Source organism: Rhinopithecus bieti, unplaced genomic scaffold, assembly GCF_001698545.2.
Source record: "Rhinopithecus bieti isolate Rb0 unplaced genomic scaffold, ASM169854v2 scaffold_28846, whole genome shotgun sequence".
NCBI lineage: Eukaryota > Metazoa > Chordata > Mammalia > Primates > Cercopithecidae > Rhinopithecus > Rhinopithecus bieti.
In genome coordinates this window covers 383,729-389,672 of record NW_016813231.1, presented here as the reverse complement: position 1 = coordinate 389,672, position 5,944 = coordinate 383,729, and the positions used below count along the sequence as shown (strand labels likewise).

Sequence of the window (5,944 nt, the reverse complement as noted above, 5' to 3'; positions counted from 1 at the left end):
TTATAGCATTGGTGATCTGAGGATAGTCAGACTTCTTAGATGACAGCTAGCTTCCCCCAGAGCAAGTGTTCCAAGGAGTAATGTGCAAAGATTCTTATATCCTGGGCCTGGAAGTCCCTCAACATCATTTCAGTTGCATTATATTGGTTAAACAGGGAGAGAGGGGAGGGGACTACGTAAAGATGTGAACAGTGCAAGATAGGGCTCATTTAGGGGCCATATTTGGAGATTAGCTGCCAAGGACATGGGTTTCTCATTATATTTTAGCAGGTTGGGATTAGAACTAATGTCAAATTAAAATGGAGATTTAGTGGAAAACAAGTGGCAAATTAATAGGTGTATTTAGCCTTGTAATGCTACTTGTATAGTGACTTCCTATAGTCCCTGAAATGATTCTGTGTTCCCAGTTGGTCCACACAAGGTGTTTCCAGGGAATTAAGCAATCTAGATCCAAGAGTCTAGACATGTCAGACCTGGAAATGACCTATATGTGTTTTTAGTTTACTTTTAACACTTTATAGATGAGGGAAATAGGGTTCAGAGAAGTTAGGGTAACAGTTCAAGGTAATTAGTATAAGCAGTTTGTAGCAGGACCCAAAAATAGTACTCAGGACTCTTTCAGTGTTCTTTCCCTTATGTTTTATTTTATTATAAATCAGCTTCAGTGAGTAATAGTGCATCTACTCTAGGAAGATGTTTGTATTCATGTAAGTTTAGTAATACTGGAAGTGGTGTAGGTGGTAACTTTTATTACTTAGTAAGTAGGGTGCAACGTTTTTAAAATGACCTATCCCTTAGAAATACTACATGCGTTGCTTCATTTCACTTGGTAATATGTTCCAGGGAATAAAATAAAAGTTTTAACATATGTTTTGTGGTTGAAAAACCAGGGATCAACTTGTTTCGCAAAACTGAGTCTAGAAGCTGGCTGGGAATGATTTTTGGGTCCCAGTTCATGGTCCACCACTGGGTGGTGAGTGTTGGAACTGCCAAAGAAACAGTGATGCTTGGTACCTGGGATGAGAAATAATTGGAACATACCTGGCATGATACTTCTAAGAAATCTATTTTGGTTTTCGGAATATAAATATATTAATTTCTTCTAAAACTTTCCTAGGAGATATGATGCAGATGTTATGGAGGGTGGGTGGGCACTAAGTGAGTTCCATGGTTCTCATGGAGTTCAGATGCTATTCATTGGCATATCCCAGATTCAGAGCTTGAAGTGGAACTGAGCTATTGAGCTCAACTACTCATCAGGAATTCTGTTGGACTGGCAGGAGATAAACCTGGATGATTACCAGAAGCAGCTGTGGGCCAGATGGGGCTGGCAATGCTTGCTGCAGCCTAATTCCCAGGACCTTCTGTGCTCAAGAAGAAAGGCATATGCTTTGTCTCCCTGCTGCCTCCACCCAAGACCAAGCTAATTCCACCCTTTGTTCCCTTCTCTGTTCTCTCTTCTCCTCTCACTCAAACTTCATTCAGCATCAGTGCCAACTTAAGAGTTCCTTTGCAGCTTTCTCTGGCAACTCCATCCTGCACTCTCGAATCTATTTCACCTGTTAGATTTTTTTTTCAAAACAGCATAAAAAAGTGAGTATTTAATCATACCAGCTCATAATAGAGCAAATTGATGAATAGATTAATAATTCATGCTCCAGCATTAACTGGCAACAGAGAAAGTTGATCACAGGAAGGCAGAAGAACCTCATTTTCTAAGAGTTAGAAACTCTTAGAAACTTAGAAAAGGGGCTCCATAATCATTTGGCATCCACCTGATGTTGTATCTATGTTTAGAAATCTTCTAGATTCCTTGTTTAAGGTCTCCGTCAACTGTGGCCACAATGTAACACAGTCGTTTGGGGTTACTCTCTGTTCTAAACTGTCATCTGCATAGGTTCCTTTGTGTGTGTGTACAAGGTAATCTTGAATCCTTGATGATCCTTAGAGCCACCCAATACTTCTGCCCCATTTCCCAATTTTAGCCATTACACAGTCAGTTATACAAGGGATACACTTGGTATAGACAATTCATCATTAACTGTGCTAACTCTAGTTTGGCATTAATGGAAGAGTTGATAAACTTGGTATCAATTAGGATGTGCTAAGGTGGGCCCAGCTGTGTATTATATTGTAAGAATAAGCAAGAAGAGGGTTGGGAACTTCTCTTTTCTTCAGCATGCTGGTATCTTTCTTTCCTTTCTTTTTAGGTTTTAATCTATCCTTTCTTTAAGCCTCTGATCTCTGAGACTGAGCATTCACTTTATGGTTGCATAATTCCTTGCTTTTTGTTGCTTCTCTATGTTCATGCCATACTCTTACTTCTTCCGGAATCCTTACCTGTTAGATTATTTAGAAAAATGTTTGGAATAACTTTTCCCCTTGGGTTAATAGTTGCTCTACATCAGTGGTTCAACTCAGTGGGTGTGTGTTAGACTCATCAAGGCAGCTTGCAAAAATGCCTATTTCCAGCCTATGGTCCAAATCAATCAAATCGTAGTCTCTGAAGGTGAGACTCACCCACTTGCATATTAAAAAAGAAAGTAACTGCCTAGGCATTTTGGGAGGCCGAGGCGAGTGGATCATGAGGTCAGGAGATCAAGACCATCCTGGCTAACACGGTGAAACCCCATCTCTACTAAAAGTACAAAAAATTAGCCAGGCATGGTGGCGGGCACCTGTAGTCCCAGCTACTCGGGAGGCTGAGGCAGGAGAATGGCATGAACCTGGGAGGCGGAGCTTGCAGTGAGCCGAGATCGCACCACTGCACTCCAGCCTGGGCGATAGAGTGAGACTCCATCTCAAAACAAAGAAACAAACAAACAACTCCCCAGGTGATTTCAGTGTTTAGCTAATTTGTATACTACTATGTATACACTGTAAGTCCGAAGGGGGAAGGGATGGGAGTTAAACTCTTTTTTGTATGCCTCATGGTCCTTAGCACAGGCTTAGTCACAGAGTGGTGATTCACAAGCCTTAGTGCTTGGTTCATTGCTGGGAGAGCTCAGTGCTCACAGGTGTGATGAATCAGGTACTTGGTTGCCACAATTCTTTAGCAGTCCAGAGAGGCAATGACCAAAGTGTTAGGATGTAGGCTCTGGATTGAAATCTGGGTTAAAATCCTGGGTACCACTAAGTAGCTATATGACCTTGGGCAACTGAATTGAACTCTTTCTGCTTTAGCTTAACCATCTGTAAAGTGGGGAAAATTATACTGTTTATCTCATAAAATTCTTTTGTGGATGAATTTTTTAAAATTGAGGTAAAAAGCATAAAATCTCAATTGACAGATTTTCAATTGTATATGGCACAACACGTTTAACTGTATGGATATTGTTGTACAGCAGGTCTCTAGAATGTTTTTCATTTTTGCATGATGAAGCTCATACTCATAGTATGGCAATTTCCCGTTTGCTCTTCCCCTCAGCCTCTGGCAATCACCATTCTAATTTTTGCTTCTGTGAGTTTCACTGTTTTAAATACCTCATGTAAGTAGAATCATTTGTATTTGTCCTTCTGTGACTGGCTTATTTCACTTAGCATAACATCCTCAAGGTTTATCCATACTGTACCATATGACAGTATTTTCTTCTTTCTAAAAGGCTAAATACTATTCCATTATATATTTATACCATCTTTTCTTTATCTACTCATCAATTGTCAATGGACAATTAGATTGTTTCCATCTCTTGCTTACTGTGAATATTGCCACAATGAACATGGGAGCTCAAGTATCTCTTGCTGCGTTCAAAATTTTCTCTTTGTCTTTGACTTTTGACAGTTTGATTATAATGTGTCTCATTGTGACCTTTGGGTTCATCCATGACAGACTCTGTTGGGCTTTGTGAATCTCTATGTCCATTTTCTTTCTCACATTTGGGAAGTTTTGGGCCATTATTTCTTCTATTTCTTTCTTTCTCTGTTTTTCTTGTGAGACCCCATAATGTATATATATTGGTGTGCTTGCTAGTGTGCCATAGTCCTTGGCTTTCTTCCCCTTCATTTTCTTTTGTTCCTCTGTTAGGATAATTTTAAATGACGTGTCTTTGAGTTCACTGATCCTTTCTTCTGCTTCAAATCACTCTAGTGAATTTTTAAAGTCAGTGATTTTATTCTTCAGCTCCAAATTTTTATGTTTGGTACTTTGTAGTATTTTCTATCTCTTTGCTGTTTTCCTGAGCTCATGGGGCATCCTTATGAAGATCATTTTGAATTCTTTGATAATTCATACACCTGTGTTTCATTAAAGTTGGTTTCTAGAGATTTATTTTATTCCTTTGGTTAGGCCGTGTTTTCCTGTGTCTTTAGATGCCTTGTTACTTTGTGTTTGGATGCACACATTTGAAAAAACAGCTAACTCCCCTAGTATTTACTGGCTTCATACGGGGACCTTCACAAATCAGACTGGCTAGTGATTCTGGTGACCTCTCAAAGATTTTATGGTGATGTGTCTTCTCTGGACTTGTGCATGTAAATTCTTAATTACTAGTTTTCTTTTTTCTGAAGCTCATTATCTCTTCCTCCCTCTGGTGTTCATCTGGAGTACTGCAGGTTCTCTGGAGCTGCCATTGGTCACCCAGGTTTTATTCTCAGTGGCACCCTGTCAGGGTCCCAATAGCATTCTGAGTGAGGTTAGGCAGAAATTCATTTCTCAGGCAGGTGCTGTAGAAGCTGGAGCATTGGACACATGTTCCGCTCCCTCCTTTCCCCCTGAGGGAGAAACTACCAAGTTGCATCAGCCTCTGTCTTCTGCACCATAGGTCCTTGGAGTAGCAGTAAGCTACTCAGCTGTTTTTTGTTCTTAGTGATTCCCAAACATCGAAAATATCCTGCATCCCATAAATACCCAAAATGGATGGAACAGAAGCCAGGCCCGCAGGCAGCCCTCTGAAAAGCTGGAAATGTCGGATAGAGACGGCAACTCTTTTCCTCCCCAGCAAGAAGTCAGGAGTTAGGAGTTTTCTCCCACTTGTGCTGTGCTGAACTGGGGGTAGGGGAGAATGGCGAGTGAGTTTGTTATAATTCTTACCATCACCTTTGTGCTTAGTGGCTCCCAACTTGGTGCCGTTTCTTGTCCATGCTTGTATTCATGAAAGACAGAAACCAGTCCCCTGGGTAGCTCCACAAAATGTCTGAATATTAGGCCTATGTTCCAGTCTTCTCTTTCCTTCCCCAGGAAGATGCTTGGAGTTGAGAATTACCTCATGATCACTCTGGGCTATGCTGGGGATATGGGCTCTGTTGAGTGATTGCCACAAATTTTCCTGTTGGTCAGTGTGACTGCTTTCATGCTTCCCCAGAGTGCAAGAGCCTCTGATCTAGTTTCTGGATTTCTCACAAAGGGATCTGGTCCATGTGTTGTTGTTGAATCATTGTCTGTAGGGGAGAAGAATGGTTTGGAGCTTCCTATTGTGCCATATTGCTGATGTCATCCCCCAAGGAAGAGTGTTAATGCATAAATGACTTAGAACAGTTCCTAGGATTTAATAAACACCCAAAAAATCTTAGCCACTTTTATTCTTCTGCCTTAAGAAGGCTGAATTTTTTCTTATATGCTCTATTACTTATGTTACTTTGAAAATTGATAAAACAATGTAATGAGAATTATAGTGTTAATAAAAAAGTACTGGTATGTTGACAACTTTAAAAGAGAAAACAGAAGAACTAAAATGAAACCATATTTGTTTCTTTTGAATCATGAACACACTAGTCAGTATAATTACTGGCTCTTTTAAGATTGACATGAGAAGTATTGATGGGCAGTAAGTAAACATCAATGCTGCTTTATGACAGTTTCTGAACAGCAGAAATTTTTGTGGTCTACAAGTACTGTGATCCAGAAGGAATTAGACTAACAAAACTCATAAGACCAATAAATAATACCATCAAACCAGAACCTCTTGGCAAACTGTAACAGTGTCAGTTTTTTTTTTTTTTTTTTTTT

The 5,944-nt window shown here is 39.9% G+C and overlaps 1 pseudogene; it reads right to left on the bottom strand.

Annotated features, from left to right (window-relative positions):
- Positions 1 to 1,732: 1,732 nt before the first annotated feature.
- Positions 1,733 to 2,309, bottom strand: LOC108512570 (rRNA-processing protein FCF1 homolog pseudogene; annotated as a pseudogene).
- Between the last annotated feature and the right edge of the window lie 3,635 nt (positions 2,310 to 5,944).